At 42.8% G+C, this 24,507-nt stretch overlaps 1 long non-coding RNA gene across 4 annotated transcripts in view; it reads left to right on the top strand.

Moving 5' to 3' along the window:
- The first annotated feature begins 1,956 nt into the window (after positions 1-1,956).
- LOC135178999 (uncharacterized) overlaps positions 1,957-24,507 on the top strand; it is a 144,712-nt gene continuing 122,161 nt past the window's right edge. For all 4 annotated transcript variants that reach the window (XR_010303834.1, XR_010303833.1, XR_010303835.1 and 1 more), the window contains exon 1: positions 1,957-2,066. This is a non-coding gene — a long non-coding RNA (uncharacterized LOC135178999). The remainder of the gene's footprint in view (positions 2,067-24,507) is intronic.

Here is a 24,507-nt window from a genome sequence, read left to right on the forward strand (position 1 = left end):
AAGCAGGATCACCAATCTCTTAATACTAAGAAGAATTCACGGGGATGGATTATAACATAAATGTGAACTGCTGTAAAACAAAACAATTTCACTGATTTGGCTTATGATTCCACAAGAGTGGGATTTGAATGCCAACGTCAGATTCTCTAGTTCAGCTCATACTCTACTCTCCCACCCAAGTTTTAAAATTCCCATCCTACATAGTAACAAACTCTGCCTTTACACCACTTGCTGAGCTAAGACATAGTTAAATTTTGCTCTTCTTGTTTGGCAGTAATCAGAAATGGCAAGTTGCTTGTCTTCTCAGACTTTTAACTGTAGAGCAGGGTCGTAAGGAGGAGCCAGAAAACTACAGACCTGTCAGCCTGACCTCAGTTCCAAGGTGATGGAACAGGTCATCTTGAGTGCCACCGCAAAGCACCTGCAGGATGGCCAAGGGATCAGGCCCAGCCAGCATGGGTTTAGGAAGGGCAGGTCTTGTCTCACCAACCTGATCTCCTTTTATGATCAGGTTACCTGCCTGCTGAATGTGGGGAAGGCTGTGGGTATAGTCTACTTGGACTTCAGCAAAGCCTTTGACACTGTCTGCCACAACAAGCTCATGGCAAAGCTGGCAGCAAGTGGCTTGGACAGATTTCGCTTTGTGCTGGATCAAGAACTGGCTGGAAGGCAGAGTCCAGAGAGTGGTGGTGAATGGTGCCACATCCAGTTGGCAGCTGCCACTAGTGGCGTTCCCCAAGGATCAATGCTGGGCCCAGTCCTGTTCAATATCTTTATTGATGATCTGGATGAGGGGATTGAGTCCAGCATCAGTAAGTTTGCAGATGACACCAAGCTAGGAGCAGGTGTTGATCTGTTGGAAGGTAGGAGAGCCCTGCAGAGGGACCTGGACAGGCTGGAAGGGTGGACAGAGGCCAATGGGATGAGATTTAACAAGGCCAAGTGCAGGGTTCTGCACTTTGGCCACAACATCCCCAAGCAGCGCTACAGGCTGGGGACTGAGTGGCTGGAAAGCAGCCAGGAGGAAAGGGACCTGGGGGTACTGGTAGAGAGTAGGCTGAAGATGAGCCAGCAGTGTACCCAGGTGGCCAAGAGAGCCAATGGCATCCTGGCCTGCATCAGGAACAGTGTGGCCAGTAGGACAAGGGAGGTTATTCTTCCCCTGTATTCAGCACTGGTCAGGCCACACCTTGAGTACTGTGTCCAGTTCTGGGCTCCTCAATTCAAGAGAGATGTTGAGGTGCTGGAATGTGTCCAGAGAAGGGCAACAAAACTGGTGAGGGGCCTGGAACACAAACACTATGAGGAGAGGCTGAGGGAGCTGGGGGTGTTTAGCCTGGAGAAGAGGAGGCTCAGGGGTGACCTCATTGCTGTCTACAACTACCTGAAGGGAGGCTGTAGCCAGGTGGGGGTTGGTCTCTTCTCCCAGGCAACCAGCAACAGAACAAGGGGACACAGTCTCCAGTTGTGCCAGGGGAAGCATAGGCTGGATGTTAGGAGGAAGTTGTTGGCAGAGAGAGTGATTGGCATTGGAATGGGCTGCCCAGGATGTGGTGGAGTCATCATCCCTGGAGGTGTTCAAGAAAAGACTGGCTGAGGCACTTAGTGCCATGGTCTAGTTGACTGGCTGGGGCGGGGTGCTAGGTTGGACTGGATGATCTTGGAGATCTCTTCCATCCTGGTTGATTCTATGATTCTGTGATTCTAAATAATGATGCATGTGTGGCAGGCACAACTACACCCCACAGGTGCACATGCTGACAGGCCTTGAGCCCAGCCTTGCTAGAAGCTAATAAAGATCAGCTGCACCTGGTTTCTGGTGCCCTTCTCTCTAAGGTTCTTTTGTTTGCTTGGGGAAAACAGCCCTCCAACTAATTGAGTAATTGATCACAGCCAAATCCTCAGGAGTATAAAGGGAGTTCTGCTGTAGAGTAGAGCTCTTTTGCTCTTGCTCCACAGAAGCAGCCTTTGCAGCTCAGAGCTTGTCCTCTAGAGAATTAAACCTAAGGAGTCTCACGGACTGTTATGAAGGGGGAATTAATGCGAGACCCTCACACGACACCTTGGTGAGTATAGATAGAAATCTATATGTACTTCCTGGGCATCTGCAGGAGAGTTTCTTTTTCTGAGTGAATTGTGTGCACATTTTGGTTCCTCTCTCCAAATAGTTTAGTTGTGCAACAGTGTATTCCCAACTGATATCCAAATCTGTAATTTTAATGTGTTGGAAGGAGAGCAGATTTAATTGCAATATATCAGTGGCTGTGAGCCACCTGGTTTGTGTGTTCTCTTCCCAACAATATGTTTTTGAAACAACTTTTAAAACTTTTAAAGTATGAGGTGCTCTTGCCATAATGTCTTAATTACAAAGATTTTGTGTCCTCACCTATGCAAATATTTTCAGACTCTCACAATAAACAATCTGGAAAATATTTTATTGTAGAGGATGAAAACAGGAAGCAGATGGCTGAGATAAAATGTGTTTTGAAGCACACCACATCTCATAGTCTTCTAAACTTCATTAGAGGAAGTTGGACCTTCACCAATAATCTCAAATACCAATGTCTTTTTTTCCCTAGTGCTTCTTGTTACCCAATTACATTTACTGGACAGTGCTAGTCTTTTCCTTCTTGCATGATTAAACTAACCTGTTCTGGAGCACAGATATTGGCTTGATTATTTTTAAGCTAGAGTGACAAAGCTTTCTCATACAGGCTTACAGTATTGTAGTTGGTAAGTGTTTTTGTGGTGTAGACTCTTCTTATATGGTCTAATTGACAAAGTGTGCTGGTGATCTGCCTTGTAGTGTGATGCAAATAAAGTCATTCCTAGCATAAATTTGGTTCTTTTACACATCAGTAGTTGGACATCTACATTGTGCTAGTTTGAGGCTAATTGGAATATTTTAGTGAGAAAGATTATAGGCTGTGAAAAGAAAACAGTGGTGATGTCTACTTCACTCATAGGTTCACTGAGATGTATAAAAAGCAAGAACACAAACTTAGGTAAGACAGTGTTAAGAGTCTCTGTTGGAATAGGTGCCTGTGCTTTTCTCCCTGGGCTTTTGCTGTGTAACCTAACTACTTCTGCTTCTAACTCACTTTGCATGTAAGGTGTACTCTGGGATAAAGGCAGAGGGGTGGACAGAAGGTAGAAGGTTGGTTGGGAGCCCCTCCTGGGGACCCTGATTTCTGGGAGGGGTACAGTGTTTCTGTACTACTTTTAACTTGTGTACTTCTGTATATAGCTGTATATATTTGTAATGTATTGTAAATACCTGCTTGTATATTGTGCTAAGCTGTGACTGTAAGGCTTCATTCCTTAACTCTAGCCAGCTGAGTCTAGTCTGGGTGATTTAATTGTGTGGGGGGGTGGGTAACTCCCAAACCATGGTATACACACAAGAGAGAGTGACTGACACGGCGTGCACGGCCTGGGTCATGTGAACACTGTATGTAGGTCCAGGAGTTAGCACTTCAGCACTGGCCATGGAAATAGTATGAATCTGTCAGTTTAAGTCTGTGCAATTTAGTCTGGATTGGCAGAGCTAATTAGCCAAGGGCAATATTGTTTTAGCATTACTATCCTGAACTAATGCCTTCAAAAAGTGCTGCCCTCTGTCACTCAGCCAGCCAGAGGGTTCAGGGGCATGCTGGCCTTGTTTTAAATATGTCCTGTTGCCCTGCCCTTTGTGCTCTAACCTTGTTCACTCCCTGCACTGCAAAATGTCTATGTGGAAGAGCAAATTTGCAGAAGAGTATGTTTTCCTGTTTAGATAGAAGATCTAATACATGATAAAAATATTTTCTGGAAGTGTTCATGATATAAAAAACCAACTGAAAAATCCCAAAAGAAGAAAATGTTAAAATAACTGGGGAAAAAAAGACCAAGCCAACAACACTGAGCAAGAACATCAGCCACTCTTTCACTTCAATTAAAATGAAAACCAAAATTGGTCTCCAAGAAGAGAATTTATGATGGAAATGGAAATGTATATAGGTCAGATAATCAAGCTGAAAATTTGGAGAAGATAGACTAAAAAAGTTACTTTTAAGCTGCTTGTGATGAGGCTCATTTCAAATAGAATTTTGTGTAGGCTCTTGTGCAGCCTGTTCTGATCACAGTTTTGTGCACAGCTCCCAGCAATGCAATATGTTACCCACTGTACTGATTATATTATTCTCATCCTGAAGCTGAAATGCATCTGAGTGGTAAATTCCATTCAGTCTTCATTTAGGCCATTGCTTCCATGTGGATATGCAGTGTTAGGTGGCTTTACTACACCCCCTGTAGTTTTGCCCAGGTTGAAAACAGTTCTGAGAAACTGAAGCCACCTGAAGACAGTTGATCATCAATGTGCTTTCCAGATAATGATGCATATCTTGAGAATAACTTCCCTCTATGCACCCATTTGTTCTCTTTTCTTCCCATCTACTTACTGTCCCTAACATCTGGAAGGGATGTTAGGGACAAAGGATGCTGCTGCTAATGCCAAATTGCAAACTCTAATATCTATTGAGGTGTGACAATTTGTAATTGCAGTAGACTTGAACAGCAAAGACAGGAGGGAAAAAAAAAAACCAAACCAGCCCTATTTATCTGAGCTACCAAGCAAAGCTATGAAATGCAAAAGGGTAACGGCAGTTTCACTAAGAATAAAATATTCATGTTGCTAACTTACATAAAACAAAAGATGGAGTGTTTTCTGCAGGGAAATTACTTTCTCTGATGAGCTCCATTTATGCATGATAGAGTTTTAAATTTTTGAAAACCCTCTTGGTTATTTTTTTTTTCCAGTTCTAGAGGTTTTAATTTTAGGCTTATAAACAGATAGATGTAAAATTTCTTGCTGAAAGGGCCTTATTCTGTTTAAAGTTGTATTTATTACTTTCAGCAAAAGCAGAATTGCTTCTGTCAATGACAATGAATACAAAATCAATATTTAGGACTGCAGTGTCATAGACTTCTTGTTATGAAGCAAGTAGTTCAGGTTTAAACAGCCCTCTAATAGAATGTGTCTTCATTTACTTCCAGTACATTTTTAACATTCTTCATCTGATGAAGTATGCTCCAGAGGTTGAGGTTTTGCACCAGCTTACTGGAAAACAGACAGCTGCAGATGGAGTTGTCTAGCAGTAAGGTGGTTCTGTTCTCCAGCAGGGATAAGTGTGTGGCCTGAGCCTGTGGATTTGTGGAAGTTTGACTGTATAGCTCAGGTGGAAGCACTGCACTGTTGGTTTGAAAACGCTTTACTCATCCTGGGCTTTTCCAGTCCTTGCTGCTAGAGGAGGGTGGTAAACGCAATAGTAAATTTAATCATCTTAGGTGGTATTTTTGTGGAGTTTCTGTAAGTTTGTTGTTTGGTTGATTTGGTTCCTTTGGTTTGTTTGCAGAGGAGTTCTTGGTTTTGCGTGTGTGATTTTTGCACAGCTCTCTCTGAAGGTGTCGTTGAGAATTTCAACTTAGGATCAAGCTTAAAATGTATCACCAGAGTCATGCCATGTAATGTACTTCCCTCTGTGCCCATGATGGAAGATCAAAATATGTGGCTTCCTTGTCTCAAAGGCAAACCCTGAATATAGCAGTGTAGGGAACTTCTTGCACATTAGGCAGACTCAATATGAAGCTGAAACTGGGGTGAAGAAATGTGGAGGCTTAGTCTCAAGCTAGGCCCAAGTTGTCTGAAACATAAATCTACCTTTTCCTGTATGGTTACAAACAGGTTTTGGAAGGCCAGGTGATTACTGACCTTATTGGATTTTGGCCAAGGTAACAAACATAAAACCTTCTAAATGGTTGTTTCTGCCAAGCTTTGCACAGCACAGCACTTCAGGTAATATTAAATTTCAGCAGTTTAGTGTGAGTTGTTGGCTCGTGTTCAGTGTCTTGGAGAAAAAAAAACATGAGAGAATATAATTCTATCAAAGCCTATGAAAAATGTGTTCTTCGAAGATGCTGGATAGTGCTAGGGCATAATAGAATGTATGAAAGAACAGTAAATAAAATCTCTGTATTTAAGATGAATGCCATAATCTGATTTTCTTGTTCCTTTTGCCTATAAGGAATGCAGTGATTTTAGTATGTGTATGTATTGAGATACCAAAAAAAAAGCCCAGTTTGATGTCCCATAGAACAAAACTTCTGTAAATGAGCATTTTGGTTCTCATTTGTTTGAAATGATAATGTTTTACCTGTTAAATAGGTAAATGACATAAATTTAACTGATTGCACAGAAAACACAAAGAGTGTAGAATCATAAAATCAATCAAGTTGGAAGAGACCTCCAAGATCACCCAGCCCTATCCAATCAACTGGACTGTGGCTCTAAGCGCCTCATGCAGTCTTTTCTTGAACACCTCCAGGGAGTGTGAATCCTGGGGAATAAGTAGGTTCTTAAACACTAAAAATAGTAATAAAAAAGCTATTGTGTTTTAGTGTCTTGTACAAGTCTGCTAGCAGCATCTTTGCCTTTGACTCTTCAAGGTGACAAATGCCATTTAACAAGGTAACTCCACCTTCCCTAAAGGAACCTTTTATTAAGAGATCAGATCATAATTGTGACAGAAGCAGAACTCTTGAGATTCAAAAGGTGAGGTAGGAAATGGGACAGATTTGGGCTGTGTATCAACAAATGATAAGAAAATGGATGCTTTCCTTTCTTTAGGAGCTGAGAACACAACACAGTTTCAATATAGAGCTTTTCTAATGCAGTTACTACCAGGGAATATTTAGATGCTAGTATCAGTATTTCTGGGAAGTAGACTAGGACTGTGGATGCAGAGCCAGTGCTTTGCAGGCTGCTGGGAGTGCAGCATGGCTGCCTGAGCTGTAAGAGTTAACCAGCTTTGAGTTTCTCTTGCTGGCCATGTTTTGTGACACAGGCTGTTGTAGTTGAGTGAGCTGAGAGAAGCTGTGCAAGAAACAGTCTTGATTAAGACTCTCAAAATAATAACTAGTTACTTATGTTGTGATTTCAGTCTGTAACTCTCAAAAGGCTTTTGCAAGGCAAGTAAGTATAATTAGACCTGGTCAGAAACATCCAGACAACAGAGCTCTGAGAGTTCCACTTTAACAGTACTCACTGGTTTGACTCCAGCTTTTGTCTGATGACTTTTGGTGACTGCAGAAGACATGTTTATAATCTGTAATGTGCTAACCTAGTTCTATAAAGGAGTTGTTTCTACAGGGAAATACTTTTCTATTCATTTATGTGATGGCTGGGAGAAGCCCTTAATGTTCTAAGGTTAAGTTTGTGCTTGGGAACTGGCCAAAAACTTTATCAATAATCCATTTTTAAACTATATTGTGAAATATCTCATGTCATCATTGGACGTAGCAGTTAACCACATCTCTCATTCACCGCTCTGGCAAAAGCTGCAAGCAGAGGTGCCGATTGCTTTGGCTCTGCACTGCCAATTGAAGTCCATTCTATTAAGAACTACTACGGTTGCTCTCAAGTAGTGGAACAGAAAGTGACATTTAGTGGGTGATCCATTCCCTTCTGAGCATATAGATTATGTGGAGATTTATTAGAACTTGTCATAAGAACTATTATTTATAAAGTGAAGTAATATTGAGTCTGATATGAGCAAAACTGGCTGCTTGATTTGGTCTCAGTGTAGTGATGATAATTGCATTTTGCTCTTCTACTGTCAATGGCAGATGGAAAAAAAATGTGATGACGATAAATGGAAATCTGTGCAATCCTAGGGAGGCATCCATTGCAATATATCAGCTACCCATCCAAACCTAATGAAGGACTTCATTAGAAATCCAGAAGAAATATTAACCTAAAAATACTAACCTAAAATATGACTTCAAAAGAGGAGGCCCATAAAGTCAGGTCCCTGGAAAAAAAAAAATCATTCTAACTCTTCCTTATTGTAAATTTTTTTCTGATGAATTTGTGAGCCAGTAGCATCTTTAGCTCCTACATGAGGGATCTTCAGCAGGCCTTTGGGTGCATAGCTGAGAGAGGTTAGGTATGAATTCATTACATATTTAACAAAAGGTGAACTTCCCTGCTGTGTCTTACCAGGCAGAATCCTGCTTTGAAGGTTAAGCTGAAAAACTCCCATTCTTTGGCTTGATAACTGGCTTGGTCTTCCAGCCAGTTACCTGACACATTTTACCATAGAACCATAGAATCATTCAGATTGGAAAAGACCCTCAGGATCATAAAGTCCAAGCATTGATGCTATTCTGCAAAGTTCATCCTTAAACCATATCCCCAGACACCACACCTAAACGATCTTTGAACACATCCAGGGTTGGTGACTCAGACACCTCCCTGGGCAGCACATTCCAGTGTCTGACCACTTCTATAAGGGAGTTTATTCTTCCTCTGTACTCAGCACTGGTCAGGCCACACCTTGAGTCCTGTGTCCAGTTCTGGGCCCCTCAATTCAAGAGAGATGTTGAGGTGCTGGAACGTGTCCAGAGGAGGGCAACAGAGCTGGTGAGGGGCCTGGAACACAAACCCTATGAGGAGAGGCTGAGGGAGCTGGGGGTGTTTAGCCTGGAGAAGAGGAGGCTCAGGGGGGGCCTCATTGCTGTCTACAACTACCTGAAGGGACATTGTAGCCAGGTGGGGGTTGGTCTCTAGTCCCAGGCAACCAGCAACAGAACAAGGAGACACAGTCTCAAGTTGTGCCAGGGGAAGCATAGGCTGGATGTTAGGAGGAAGTTGTTGGCAGAGAGAGTGATTGGCATTGGAATGGGCTGCCCAGGGAGGTGGTGGAGTCACCATCCCTGGAGGTGTTCCAGAAAAGCCTGTCTGAGGCACTTAGTGCCATGGTCTAGTTGACTGGATAGGGCTGGATGCTAGCTTGGACTGGATGATCTTGGAGGTCTCTTCCAACCTGGTTGGTTCTATGATTTTGCTGTGAAAAAAATGTTTCCTGATGTCCATTGCAAACCTAACAAGTTGCATCTTGAGGCCATTCCCTCTTGTTCTATCACTAATTACCTGTGAGAAGAGACTAGCACCAACCACTACAATGTCCTTTCAGGTAGCTGTAGAGAGGTATGAGGTCGTCTCTTAGCCGCCTCTTCTTCAAACTGAACAGCCCTAACTGCTTCATTTGCTCTTCATAACATTTGTTCTCTGGGTCTTTTGCTTGTTTTGTTGCCCTCCTCTACACTTGCTCCAATATATCAATATCTCTCTTGTACTGATGTGCCCAAAACAGGACACTATACTCAAGGTGTGGCCTCAGTAGTGCTGAATACAGAGGGACAACCACTTCCCACTCCTGCTGGACACACTATTTATTAGACAACCCAGGACACCACTGAGTGACCTGTTCTAGTGGGAGGTGTGCTGCCTATGGCAGGGGAGTTGGAACTAGATGATCTTTGAGGTCCCTTCCAACCTAAAGCATTCTATGATCAGCTTTCCTGGGCACACTGCTGGCTCACATTTACCTGCTTGTCAATTACAACTCTCAGGTCCCTTTCTGCTAGACAGCTTTACAGCCACATCACTTCAACCCTATACCATTGCATGGATGGTGGGTGGGTGGGTGAATGGATTGGCCATTGGAATGGACTGAAAGCAGAGGTGGTGAAGTCGCTGTCTCTGGAGGTTTAAAAGGAGACTGTGTGAGGCATTTAGTGCCATGGTTTAGTTAATGAGAAGGGTTAGGTGATAGATTGGACTCAATCTTGTAAAAGTTTTTTTCCAATCTGGTTAATTCTGTGATTCTGTGAGTATTCCACTGACTTGCTAGAAGTTCTTCTGAGAAGTTACATGTTGGTATGACTTATACCATGCTATAGATGTTACAGGGATCTTATTTATGAATGAAGTATGATAACATGCAAAGAGAAGAGGGAAAGAAAAGGTTTTTCTTCTGAAAAATCCAAGGATAGAATATTTTTAATCATTAGCATAAAGATGTTGCCACTTTGCAGAGGGGAAGATATTTTGTAGAAGATGTTTAGCCTTGAGGCAGTTTGTTCTTTACACAGAGGCATAAGAAATACAGCTCCTGGCAGTTTTTACCATTACTAATAAATGAATAAGCATGGTTTCTGAGGAAACATGCTTTATCAGAAGGACGTTTTACATTGTTCTTATCAATAATTCTATGCAAGTAAAATTCAAGCCTGTGGGCTTGTACTGTTGGAAGTTTTTTATACAGTCATTTTTCATAAAAGAAAAACAGACTGAGAGGATGGTGAATGGTGGATGAAAATTGTAGAGGTAATTAAAAGCAAAAATGTTAAACTCCCAAGTTCCTCTAACAAAGGAAATAATAATAAAAAACCCACAGACACAAAATAATGTACAGCTGTGGTTTGCTAAATAATTTTCCATTGAAGTGAGCTGTGTGGAGGAAAAATAGGCAGGTTTATATGGGAAACATTGACAAGCTTTAAATAGTCAAGAATATAAGACCTCTTTTGCTTGCAATTGTAATACTAGATATGATCAGGTTAAGGATTGTACTGGAGTGTACAACTGGAGCTTGTAAATGAAGAGAAACTGAGAAACAGTAATCCCATAGGAACACTGCAAGAACTCAGTAGGGGTCGGGTAGCTCTGAACAGCTCAGCTAGAGAGATCTCATTGCTGCCTACAAGTATATGACCATTACCAAACTGAGATTCTTGTTAATCAGCTGAGGAACAGAATAAAGATGATTCAGTCATTTGAGTTAGTTGAGATTACCATCAAATCATTTAAGTACTAGCAAAAAGTAATTCAGAGAGAAGGCCACTCTTTGGTCAGGAAATTCCCTGGCTTTAAGTGATTTTTACATTCTGAGTCATGTTTGGTGGGTAGATTTGTAGGAAAAAATTGTCATTTTGGGCACCAAAGCTTTATTATTCTGGAGGAAGAAAGCAGCTCACATACACATCTAGGGTGAATGACATCTCCTAACTAACTTATTTCCCACTGCTGCCCAGTGAAGCAGTGTTAAGATGAAAAGTATTATATGGAATATAATTCTTCATAGGAGAGTATTACACAGTATTATATGCAATATACATGAAAGTATTATCTAGAATAGAATTCTTCATAGAATCAACCAGGTTGGAAGAGACCTCCAAGGTCATCCAGTCCAATCTATCACCCAGCCCTATCCAATCAACTAGATTATGGCACTGAGTGCCTCATCCAGTCTCTTCTTGAACACCTCCAGGGATGGCCACTCCACTACCTCCCTGGACAGTGCATTCCAATGGTAAACCACTCTCTCTGTCAAGGACTTCCTCCTAATATCAAGCCTCTGCCTCCCCTGGCATGACTTGAGACTGTGTCCCCTTGTTCTGTTGCTGGTTGCCTGGAGGAAAAGATCAACTCCACCTGGCTACAACCTCCCTTCAGGTAGTTGTAGACAGCAATGAGGTCACCCCTGAGCCTCCTCTTCTCCAGGCTGCACACCCCCAGCTCCCTCAGCCTCTCCTCATAGGGTTTGTGTTCCAGGCCTTTCACCAGCTTCGTTGCCCTTCTCTGGACACATTCCAGTACCTCAGTATCTCTCTTGAATTGAGTGGCCCAGAACTGGACACAGTACTCAGAAGAGTATTACATAGTATAGAAGTATTATATGAATATAAATGAAAGTATTATCTAGAATATAATTCTTCATAGGAGAATATTACATAGTATAGAAGCATTATATAGAATATGCATTAAAATATTATCTAGAATATAATTCTTCATAGAAGAGTATTATGTAGTATAGAAGTATTATATGAAATATATCATGGAAGTATTATCTGGAACATAATTCTTCATGAAATTCCATGATTCTGTGAAGAGTGTATCTTGCTTTCATTGCAACAGAGCTTTGCATGGAGAGAATAAAAAATGTAAGGGACCTCGGAAACTGTCAGGAGTGGACAGGGTGCTGATTGTGAAAGCATGGAATTTTGTTGGGCCAAAAGATCTGTGTTAGATGATGGCTGAGAACAAGCCATATGGTAAAAGGCTAGCTCTCTATTTCTCTTTAGCTGAGGGTAGGAAAATTGCTCCTATCTCCCACAAATTGCAGTGTTTCTCCAGTTAATGCACACTCTCATAGCTCTTGCATATTAAGTAACATTTATAAAAAATTCATAAAGAGTTCCAATGCATTCAAAATCCAATAGCAGGCAATGTGATGGTAAAGTCTTGCACAAAAATTGAACCCTGCTTCCATTCATCCAAGAGCTTGCAGGCACTTAACAAGGCAGTTGTAGACTTCATGCTTAATAGCCTGCTTCCACGCTTATTGGCTGTGGTATGGATTAGATGAGTTCAATGAGCAGTTCTTTATGTGGGTTATCTCAGACTCTCTTCTATCTGAATTTATTATGTCTGGCAGTTCTGTGCATAAGACCAGGCTGTAAAAGATGATAGCTGTGCTTCTGAGATATATGTCCCTCTTTTCCAAGTTCCTGGAAGTCCTCCAGAATGGCTGAGGAGATTAGGACAGGGATGTTTAGCTGGATATGATCTGGGATCCTTAGTTCCTTCTCTGTCTTTGACAGCTTGAAAAGGGACACTCAGCTGTAAACTCCTGTAGAAAGTAATGTGTTGTGCTGGTTTAAGGCTTATTGGAGTATTGTAATAAGACAAATGAGATCATTGGTTGTAGAAAGGAAATAATGATAAAGTCTATATCTTTCGTTGGTTTGCAAAAAGGGATAAAAAGCCAAAGTACAAACAATTTGTCCCTCTTTGCTTCTCCTCTGCTCTAATCTCTTCCACTAACCTTGGCTAATAGATAACATGTAAGCCTTGCTGGTTGTTTCTCTCTGGGAGATGGGGAGAGGGTGGTATTGGGCCTCTTCTGGGTGTGGACATTTGAGCTAGACTTCTAGCTTAGATAGAGAAGAAAATCTGGACAAGAGAAACTTAGAAGTGGAAGCTCTGAGTGGAGAGATGAACATTCTAGGGATGGGCCATACAATGGCAACAGTGCATAAGCTAATATGATTTCATTGGAGCAGAAAGAGCTTCATGTTGGGACGCACAGCTTGTACCTTCCCCATGCTGCTTCTGCTGCACCTACTGCTATCTTCCCCCGTTGCTGTTTTGGCTGCTGCTCCTTTTGCTGCTTCACTGCCACTTGTCCCCTTCCCCATCTTCCTTAAGGTTATTATATTTCTGTAGTAGTTTATTCTCCTTATAGTGTTATATTTAGTTTAAACAATAAGAAATACAATTTAGTTTTTCCTGACTTTCCAAAAAATCCACGTTGTAGTGATTTTACTCTACCAGGGGAGGGATCCACCCTAACCCAGGACATTGATTTTGGCATCCAACATGGGGCACAACCTTGGTTTGATTTTTTTGATTGATAATCAGGATGAGGAAGCTGAGGAAAAAAGAAGATTTTGTTTGGTATATTCTGGCCCATTTTTGGTTCAATTTTGACCTTACTGGTCTAGCAGTGCTTTACTTCCATGGTGCAATATCATGTGTGCTCTTTTTTGGCTGAGATGGTTTGGAACTGAGTAAAAGCTGTGTTAACAAAGGTTGGAAATTTTGTTATGGCTATTTTAGGGTTTATGAAAGTAGCTGAGGGTATGCTGTATGTGATGCTTGTGTCAGAGACTAAGAGTTATTTGGAAGACCTGAGTTATCCATTGGCTTGCCTAATGTGTTTTATGTTTCTGGCTGCTGTTGTAGATCTGATTGTAGTTTGGAGAAGAGAGAAATGCAGGAATAAACAAGTGAGATCTTTACCTTCTCTGGAGGCAGTAGCAGAGAGATAAGGGTTAAAGACAGTCTGCAACCGAAGCGTGGGAGGGAAGGTCAGGGCACTGGGCAGACGGATTACTCTGCAGAGCAGCAAAACGTCCTGCCTCAGAACCTCTGAAAGAGGAGAAAGTAGCTGCATATGCCCCGTACCCCACTGCCCCGGAACGTGGAGTCAGGTTCCCGTTAGTACCGAACGGAACGGAGGAAAGTAAGAGTGGAAGCGGTGGAACCCCTGCGGCGGTGCAGTCATAGAGGGCTGCGGCAGCGCCAGCGGGTTTGGCTGCAAACGGTGTGGGCTATGGCAGAGTCCCTCGGGTGGACAAAGCTGAGGAGCTTGTTGGCGAAGAATGTGGCTCGAACGTTTTGATCCGTAGGAGGGTCCCTGACAGCAGAGCGTCCACCATTAGAGGGGCTGCTGAGGCTAAGGGTCTTTCGCCTGCAGCCGGGGCACCAGAAGCGGTACCGGGGGATGCGGGGGGGGGGTCCTCGGAGGGCGAGCCCACTAATGCCATGGAGCCTGCTAATGCCGCTGCTCCCGCTTTAGCCCCGCTTGTCTCTGCTAACCTGGCTGCTTCTGCTGTGGGAAAGGGTCCCTCTGCCGCAGCCCCAGTTCCACCACCGTATAAGGCACAGAGCCAGCCAGACAAACCAGGCTTAAATGATTCCATGAAAGGCACCTCCCACATTAGGACACGAATTAGGAAGATTCGAATGGAAGAGTTTAGATCTCCATTGCTCCAATTAAAACAGAGAAAAAAAAGGCATCTCGTATTGGGGGTCGAGATAGCTCAGATGATGATGGGAGATAAACCAGAGCAGGGTAATCCCAAGGAGGGAACTGTTAGGGACCCTTTTGCTGCTGTTGAGGAGTTTCAGTAGTTAACTCCTGAAGCGAAGGGAGAGGGTACATCTACTGGTACAAAGGCTGGTACCCTGTGAGTAAAAGGAATGGAAAGGCTATTGCTAAGGGAAAATATACTCAGGAAACAGATAATAGTAATGATGAAGAGAAAGCCCCAATACTAAGGAAGGAGGTCAGGTATATTAGGCAAGATTATGCCTGGAAAGAATGAGAACTGTTGATGAGTTGGTTAAATGGGTGTTGGGATGGAGATATGGATACTGTAGAAATCAGCCCTCAGACAGTGAGGCAGTTGGGGTTTTTCTCGAGAGATGATGGCATAGATAAGCGCTTAGGACATCTCAGCAGCAGTTCTAACCTCTGGTCACACGTACTGACATTTGGGCTGCTGCAGTACCCCAGCAGGGATGACTTGGCCTGGAGACCTCCACGCTGGAACACAGTTGAACAGGGGGTTAGGTTGCTTGCAAGAGATGGCTATAAGAGAGCTAATCTATGGAGATTATGCAACAGAGGACCTTGGTGAGGTACCTGTGAGCCGTGCTCTCCTAAAAAAACTTGTTCAGCTGGCTCCCTGCAGTTATGCACGTACACTGGCAAGTGAAATGGTGGCAAAAGATGTGGAAACAACTCCTCTGACTGTTGGTGAGTTTGCTGATCAGATGAGGCAGATGGAGGACAGCCTCACATTTAATGCCATGGTGTCAGATATAAATACTATGGCAGAAGAGACAAAAGATGGCACGAAACAACTGAAGGAGGAATTTAAAACCTCCCTATCCCAGTTGGTGAAGTTCAGTGACCTTTCCTCATTGCCATTGGAGTGGGTACATGTCTCAGCCATCAGAGATAGGCATCCTCCCAGAAGACCAATTCAAACTAACTTGCTTAGAAATAGACAACAACAGTCAGGTGGGTCTCTTGGGGTAATCTTACTGTTGTGAAGGGGTTTGTCTGGGTTTTGGGGGGAAGAAATATGAGGCCAAATTTAAAAGGGTTTAAATAATTTAATATTATATACACAAGGAATTCCCCCCTTCCCCAAACTATATACAGCTACCCCTACACAAGTTCTTTGTATGCGGTTGTGAAATTATATTACAGAATGTCTATTTACAGCAAAAAGTCAGGAATTTAGCAGAGGTTATGGAGAGGTTTGGATAGAGAGTCTGCGGCATCAAAGTGCCACTGGTAAAATTACTGAGAGCCCATGCTGCCCGAGTTGAGATCTCTCAGTTACTCACTGGCTGCATTCCCAGTTTCGGTGATCCCAAATATGTGTAGCAAAAGCCACGCTGTTGACCCTCGTGGGTCTGAATAGTTCAGTTCAGGGATTATTGGGGCGGCTGTCTGAGGCTCCACGGGCACGATGGAGCTGGGAACAGCGGGCTGGGGCGGCGGCTGGCCAGGAGTGCCTTGGTCAATTTCCCTGGGCTGGTGTGACGTGCCGTGGGCTGGAATCATGCAGCGGTGATGGTCCCAAAAGCGGCAAAGCGGCTAGGAGTGGTGGCAGGAACACTGAATTGTCCCTTTTATGAGGTTTGAGCCCGAGATTGATAGTCCTTGGCCACAAATCTGTCCAATAAGGGTCTGGCAGTAGGCCAAAACATACCAAATAAGGTGAAATCCACAGGTCCGGTACCCCCAAATATGGAGAGGGCTCAGGTAGATCCCCACTCTAGACGCGTGAGCTTACATAATGTGTTTACTTCGACCTTCAAGCAGGCCAGGCCAGACTTGAAGGCACCAGGCTTATTGTGCTCCTTTGTCCCCCTTAACTTGTTTTCCCCAGGTTTGGGCAGGGTAACATCTTTCGGGGGGACAACATGTCCGGGCATGAATAGATTTGTAAACACGGTCATCTGGGGTCTGTATGTGACCCTCCACCACACTTACATGACCAGTTTGGTGAAAACATGGATGAGTGGGATGAGAAACCTACCTCATTTCTCCTGAAAAGAGTGAGAGAGTTGCACAATGACAAGACTAAAATAGGAGTTGCCTCAGTTTCCCCAAATGACTCAATCGATTCTGGCAGTGATTCAGCTGATACCATTAAACACTGCTCCAATTGTACTTGCAATGGTCAACATTAGGGGGGCCCTGCCTCTTTCCAGGCAGTGGCCTCCTTGGAGGTCTTCAAGCAAAGACTGGATGAGGCACTTAGTGCCATGGTCTAGTTGACTGGCTAGGGCTGGGTGCTAGGTTGGACTGGATGATCTTGGAGGTCTCTTCCAACCTGGTTGATTCTATGATAATGTCATTATATGACCAGGAATGTAACTGAATATACTGGAATGTATTTGTTAGGTGGCCTGGTACCTTGAAGATTCAAAAACGTAGGGCTCTAGTTGACACAGGTGTTCAATGTACGTTGATGCCCTCAAATCATAAAGAAATGGAATCTATTACTATTTCTGGAATTACAGGAGGGTAAAGAATTGCCCAGGTTGGAGGCAGAGGTAAGTTTAACTGGGAGTGATTGGGGAAGGCATGCCATTGTAATGGGTCCAAATGCACCTTGCATTTTGGGAATTGACCTTCTGAGAGAAGGGTGCTTCAAAGATCTCAAGGGCTATAAATAGACCTTTGGAATAGCAACTGCAGAAGCTTTTGGAGTCAGATTGAAGTTGTCCATTAGGCCTGAGCTCTCAGATGAGTCTGCAGTTGTTGGACAGCATAATATAGAGAATGTGAAGTTGCCAATTGCCATTCAAACTGTACATCATAGGCAATATAGCACAAACCATGACTGTTTAGTGCCCATACATGATTATATTGAGTTTAAATTGCGAGAAATACAATTTTGTTATTCCTGACTTTACAAAAGTCCATGTGGTAGTGAGTTTACACTACTATCACAGTATCATCAGGGTTGGAAGAGACCTCACAGATCATCAAGTCCAACCCTATACCACAGAGCTCAAGGCTAGACCATGGCACCAAGTGCCACGTCCAATCCTGACTTGAACAGCTCCAGGGTCGGCGACTCCACCACCTCCCCGGGCAGCCCATTCCAGTGTCCAATGACTCTCTCAGTGAAGAACTTTCTCCTCGCCTAAATCTCCCCTGGCACAGCCTGAGGCTGTGTCCTCTTGTTCTGGTGCTGGCCACCTGAGAGAAGAGAGCAACCTCCTCCTGGCCACAACCACCCCTCAGGTAGTCGTAGACAGCAATAAGGTCATCCCTGAGCCTCCTCTTCTCCAGGCTAAACAATCTCAGCTCCCTCAGCCTCTCCTCATAGGGCTGTGCTCAAGGCCTCTCACCAGCCTCGTCGCCCTTCTCTGGACACGCTCAAGCATCTCAATGTCCCTCCTAAACTGGGGGCCCCAGAACTGAACACAGTACTCAAGGTGTGGTCTAACCAGTGCAGAGTACAGGGGCAGAATGACCTCCCTGCTCCTGCTGACCACACCACTCCTGATGCAGGCCAGGATGCCACTGGCTCTCTTGGCCACCTGGGCACACTGCTGGATCATGTTCAGGCGGGTATCAATCAGCACCCCCAGATCCCTCTCTGTCTGGGTGCTCTCCAGCCACTCTGACCCCAGCCTGTATCTCTGCATGGGGTTGTATCCACCCTAACTCAGGATACTGAACTTCTCTTCTTTGTCTGGGGAGGGAGGAAATTTGGATTTCTGTATTATTTCTCAATTGTATGTAATTGTAAATATATGTAAATATATTGTGTAAATTTAGCTTTGCTCTAAACAGAGCTTTAGCTTACTTCCAAGCCTCTGAGCTGGTCTGGTAAATTTCAGCTGCGGGTGGGGAGGAAGTTGCTCAGCCCACTACATGTGTCCCCTGAGCTGACACCAGGCTTGCACTGAAAGGGTGCCTGTTTTGTCTTGCCATGGCAATGGACTTGTTTGCATGTGTACTTGAGTCCTTTTCACTTTTTCAGTAGAACTTGGCTCTGGACTGGAACTTCTTAGCAGATGAAAATATTTAGTTCTCCATCTGTTTACTCACAATAATAAATTTGATTTGTTTTGTGTTGAATTGAAAATTAAGCTTGTAGAGAATGAGTTTGTGGAGGTAAACTTTGGAGTATTTTAGGTGCAGCTAATGGGTAGGTGACAGTTGTGGTACTTAAGATTACAATATTCAAATTTCTCAGTCTCTTGTGAGAACATAAGCAAATACTAAGTAGTTTACAAAATCCAGGTCAGCAGCAGAGGGCATTTAAAGCAAGTAGGAAGAGTCTGTCTTGGCTATTTTCATTTTAGTTGCTATCACTTTTTGCAGTGATACCTTCTTAGGTGAGAGCCTTACTCTGCTAGATGGTATGAAAATACACAGTAGATAATAGTGCCTGACAAAGGATATCAATACAGGCAGACTTAACATGGACTCAGAAAGAAAGATGAGGTTAATTGATTTGACAGGACTAAATGGTATTTCGTCTAGCAAAGGAAGGTTGTCCTAAGGTAATGGAAACTACATTTAAGATGTTACCACAAGCAGGCAATCCCTCTGCCCTAAAACATCTGGGAGGATCCCACAGGTATGTACTAATTTAATTTGGACAGCTGCAATCAATAAGCAATGAGTGGTGAAGACGGTGAGGTGCATGCTTCACAACAGTTTCCAGTCTTAATTTCCTAAGAAATTGTTGTGCTTACTGTGTTTATTGTACTTAATAGCACACTAGCTGAGTAAGGAGTGCTCTGCAGCTTCTAATTTTGCTATGCAAGCAGACATAAAAAATTTCCAAAACAAAGAACAATGTTTAATATTTACATTTCACAGACAGTACACAAGGCTGACTGGGAGGTTTAAAAGGAGGAATCGTTATGACCTTCTATGTTATTTGACCTTCTCTGTAGTCCAATCTTTGCATAATTGCATTCTGTTGCAATTTCAACAGCAAATATGTACCTCATGGAGTGAATTTGTGACATTCAAAATCAGTTCAGTCTATGAGGTGCAGAGAATTGGGCACATACCTGGGAGAGTTGTCCTAGAATTCCCTCTTGCTGTTAAAAGTGTGCACCTCTTTGTTTCTGGTCTTATCTTAGCAGTTAGTTTCTAGATTTTGCTTTAACTACCTGTCAGATTAAAGTGCCTTCTGCTGTCAGAAGTGTCTGTTAAGATATCATTGCTTGTGATTAAGTTACACTAATAAATCTTCAATGCAAGAAGTGATTATGAGATTGAGATAATGGAATGCCTAAGTGCAGGCAGAGCCTCAGTCATTCCTCTGGTTTCTTTCTGAATATTTTCTAAGTTTTCAACATAGTTTCAGAATTGTAGGTGTTCACAGTGGGCCCAGTGTGTGATGTTGACTTGATATTGCAATGTACATACTGGCTGCAGAAGCTACACAACCTTAGTTCTGTTCCAGGTGGTCCCTTAGTTTTCAAAGAAGGTTTAAGTTACCATTTTGTGCTGGGAGTTCTTATAATGTGCAGTCTCCCTTCTGTCTTCATAGAAGACCTCCAAGATCATCCAGTCCAATTATCATTTTACCTAACCCAGCCCTATCCAATCAACTAGGTCACGGCACTATGTGCCTCATCCAGTCTTGTACTGAACATCTCCAGAGATGGTGACTCCATCACCTCCCTGGGCAGCCCATTCCAGTGGCAAATTGTTCTCTCTCTGAAAAACTTTCTCCTAATATTCAGCCTATACCTCCCCTGGCACAACTGGAGTAACTGCTTTCTAGGCTTAGTACACATAACAATGCCTAATCTTTCTAGCTGCTCCACGTTGAAATATTTCTGCGTGATATTTATTTCTAATCTGTTTGTAATGAAGTGATACAGAAGTACATTTCATATGAGTCCTTAATTTTTAGGTCTACTTTTAGAGTGCTCCTCCTTGGCTAAAACTTGTGTTTTGTTCAATGAGGAGACGAGGAGGGAATAGTATTTTGTATGTGGTGTGCTGTGTTTTTCTTGGGTGCACCTGGTTAAAAAGAGAGCATATGTACATCATATAACATACCTGTGAATCTCAGGTCAAGAAAACAATATTTAATTTCCTGGATGAACATTCTGTGCATGAATGAAATTATTACTGTTACAGCACAGATTACTGAAATTTCTCAAGGAATGACATTCTTTCAGAATGAAATCTGGGTGAGGCTGGGGAGAGTTGTTCCACACTCATTCTTCATAAATTTTGTTTGCTTGTAAAAATACACAAGTCGTCTTCAGGTCTTCTCAGACAGGTGGAACAACAGAAAGAGTCAATGTGATGATTGTGTTATCAATAAGAGTATAGAGCTGAACTTCAGTGTAAGCACAGATCAGGGAATTTAAGCTAGTGAACCTGAAAATAATTGTGCTAAAATTCTTCTTTTCCTTCAGTGACTCTTTTTGTCTAAATCTGAAGAATGGGACAGCGTGTAACACTGTCCAAGAGGTTGTCTTGCTTCTGGTGCAAACCAGACATAAATATCACAGTGAAAGCACATTCATTTGTAAGACAAATCTGTGTTAATTATCCACTGTACCCACACTTCTCAAGGAAGACTGCTACAGTTCTCTTTATTTAAGTGCCCTTGAAAGAACAGTTATAAAGAAAGGGCTCATAATTTGCTGCCATTGAAAGTAGAGATTATGGTTGTTAACACACATTATTAGAGAGTAAATAAAGCTTGCTGGAGACATTTACTCAAATACAGAATGCAGAAAGTGTTTTACAGCATTTTTAATCCAGTTACAATGCTTCAGAACTTTCCTCTTTTCCTCTATCTTCTGTTCTTAAAAGTTTTTGGTATCTAATTTTAAATTCACTTACTGCAGTTGCCACTGCAGCTCGTAGTTTGCTGGCCTCTAACTGCTGAATCTGCACCAGCTTCTTGTTAATCACTGACACGAGTTGCTGCTTCTGTGAGGAGCAACTCAGCAGAATGTAGAAAGTGCTGTGCTCCTGCAGCCCAGGGTGTGCTCTGTGGACAGTTTGTCACCATATTCAGTACCTCACTGTATAAGATTGCCAAAGTCCTTTGATAAAACAACGACTTTCACTGGTTTAATTATAGGAAATCCAAGCTGTGGGGAGGAAACTGCACCTCTGCAGATATGTCCCTACTGGACTGACCAAAATTCTCTGTCTTGTGTGTAAACAGGTCCCCCACTGGATAAGATATTATGTTTACTGGCAAGGAGTGCTGGAGAAAAATTAAAGACAGACTTGAGAAGCTGTTGATGCTCTGCAAATTAATTTAGGTACAAAGTGCAGTTTTCAGGAATAAGATAAGAGGGGTCTACAAGAAGGACAGAGAGCAGAAGTGTGGCCACCTTAAGGTTTATAACCATCACCAGGCAGAAGCAGGAGAGACTGAGGGAGCTGGGTCTCTAGTTTGGGGAGTAGGAGCCTGAGGGCTGACCTCATTTGTGTTTATCAATATGTAAAGGTGAGTGCCAGGAGGCTGGAGCCAGACTCTGCTCGGTGATGCCCAATGACAGGACAAGAGACAATGAGTAGAAGCTGAGGCATATGAAGTTCAATGGAAACATGAGGAAAAGTTTTTTCCCTGTGAGTGTGACAGAGCCCTGGAACAGGCTGCCCAGGGGAGTTGTGGTGTCTCCCTCTTTGGAGATACTCAAAACCCACCTGGATGCATTCCAGTGTGATCTGGCATAGGTGATCCTGCTCTGACAGTGGGGTCAGACTGGATGAGCTTTTGAGGTCCCTTCCGGCCCCTAACATTCTGTGGTTGTGTGACTGTGAATAGGCTGTATGGGCTTCTTCTGGTCTTCCTGCTGGGTTTACTTACATTTGTGAGCTGAAAACCTCTCCACTTTGCTGGTTCTGTTTCAGTAACTGCTCTCACACTTTTTTTCATGGTAGTGGTGCTTAGTGCACCTACAGATTGTTTGCATCAGAAAAGTGCTATTTCAAGGCCACATATGGGCTAGTTGCCTTTCTGGTTGATTCTACATACACCGCTTCAAAATGGGACCATGGTTTCCCAAAAATGCCTTCAGTGCACAGAACTCTGTCGTCTTATTTTATGGACCAAAATGTGGCTTATTTTTGTAATAAAAAATTAGAGTACTTATCACTGTGTTATGCAAGTACCTCTTGATAGATGTCTGTATCATCCTAGAGCTTATTTGTGGGAGGGACGTGCTATTATCCTCTTTCATAGTTAGGAACACCAAAGCAAAAGGATTTCAGACTCAACTTTCAAACCCAAGCCTTTGATCTTTCTGTCACAAGACAGTTTCTTATACTCCGCAGCAAGTGCTCAGAGACTGACTGAAACTGGAATTGTTGGCACTAGGATATTCTTACTGTGGGTAGAAAGTTCCTTCCTTTCTGGTTTTTTCCCTCTGGCTTTCCAGTTTACATTCTGGTGGTGGTGTGTGGAATTGAAAGTACTTATCAAAAGTACTTATAAATTGGGAATTTAGTGAAAAACCAAGGCTGTAAAGGATATATCCTTAGATCAGCTATTAGGCAGTCTTCCATTCAGTCTCTTCTTGGTGAGCTTTTCTGGAAATGCTATGTGTAGGGTAGGCATTTTCTGGGTGAAATGTCACTGCTTTTTTTCTCCCCCCTCATTCCAGTCCTATTTTGTTGTTCAGTGTGATGTGTTTATGTACTGTTTGCTTTGTAAGAGTCAGTTTATGTACTGGCCATTTCTCACCAGTCTGTTAGCTTTAAGTCAACTAGTCTCCTATTTGGTATAGTTTCCTCCTTGTCTGTAGTCCATTTTATACCTTCATCCTTTAAAAAAAATGGCAGCACTCCTTTCTCATACTCCTACTCCCAGTCTCTTGAGGGGAAAGAATTGGGCAGGCATTTATTTTCTAGAGATACAACTCACAACTCTATTTTTTTCAGAAGTACTATGATCGGGTAGTTGCCTTTCTCAGTACAAGAAACACAGTGTGACAAGTTTAGCTTGTGTGTAACTTGCATAAACCCACTCTTGGAGCAGGGGTTTTGACTGTCCCTAAGGAACAACAGTAAAGATAGTATATTTACAGTCATCTTTTGTTTTAAAGAACTACTTTCAGACTAAAATTACTTTAAAATACCTGGAAAGAAATGGAAGCAGTTAATGACTTCTCAAAATATGTCAGATTTTGCATACAAGGACAAATATCCACTGATTCTTCATCACCCTGGAGACCCAGGATTTACAGAATTAACCAGGTTGGAAAAGACCTTCCAGATCATTAGGTCCAACCTATCACCCATCACCTTCTAATCAACCATTGCATGAAGTGCCTCATTCAGTCTCCTTTTAAACACCTCCAGGGATGGTGACTTCACCTCCCTGGGCAGCCCATTCCAATGACAGTCATTCTTGCTGTGAAGAACTTCTTCCTAACATCCAGCCTGAATCTGCCCTGGCACAGTTTGAGACTGTGTCCTCTTGTTCTGTCCCTGGGTGCCTGGGAGAAGAGACCCACCCCACCTGACTACAACCTCCCTTCAGGTTAAGTGTAGAGAGCAATAAGGTCTGCCCTGAACCTTCTTTACTCCAGGCTGAGCACTCCCAGCTCCCTCAGCCTTTCCTCAGAGGGCTGTGCTCCAGTTCCCTCCCTGGCCTTGGTGGCCGCCTTCTATATAGTATTTAAGAAATATCTGTGTACATAGGAATTTACCTACTGTTAGGTGATGTTTCAGAGCACTAGCTTCTTTCAACCTGTTGCCAAAATCCTTATCAAGGGACCCTAGGAATATTTATAGTGGCCTTCTTCTATGGGGGTTTAACTCCTCATTCACTTAATTGGAAATTTAAAGGTATGTTTCTGTGTCGTGATTGTATGAATTTAATCTTTGTTGGTAGCTCAGCTCTTATTATTTCCCTTCAAAATAACAAATTAATTACTGCCAGTGGAATTTGATGCAGTTTCATTTCTCGCTTTTGATGGTGTAACCACACTTAAGTGCTCGGCAAATAGATCTTGCACAGCACTCTGTTGCAGTTGAACAAAATTTATGCTATTGGTTGAGGGAACTGCTGGAAATGTTG

The sequence above is a fragment of the Pogoniulus pusillus genome, chromosome 10 (assembly GCF_015220805.1).
Source record: "Pogoniulus pusillus isolate bPogPus1 chromosome 10, bPogPus1.pri, whole genome shotgun sequence".
Taxonomy (NCBI): domain Eukaryota; kingdom Metazoa; phylum Chordata; class Aves; order Piciformes; family Lybiidae; genus Pogoniulus; species Pogoniulus pusillus.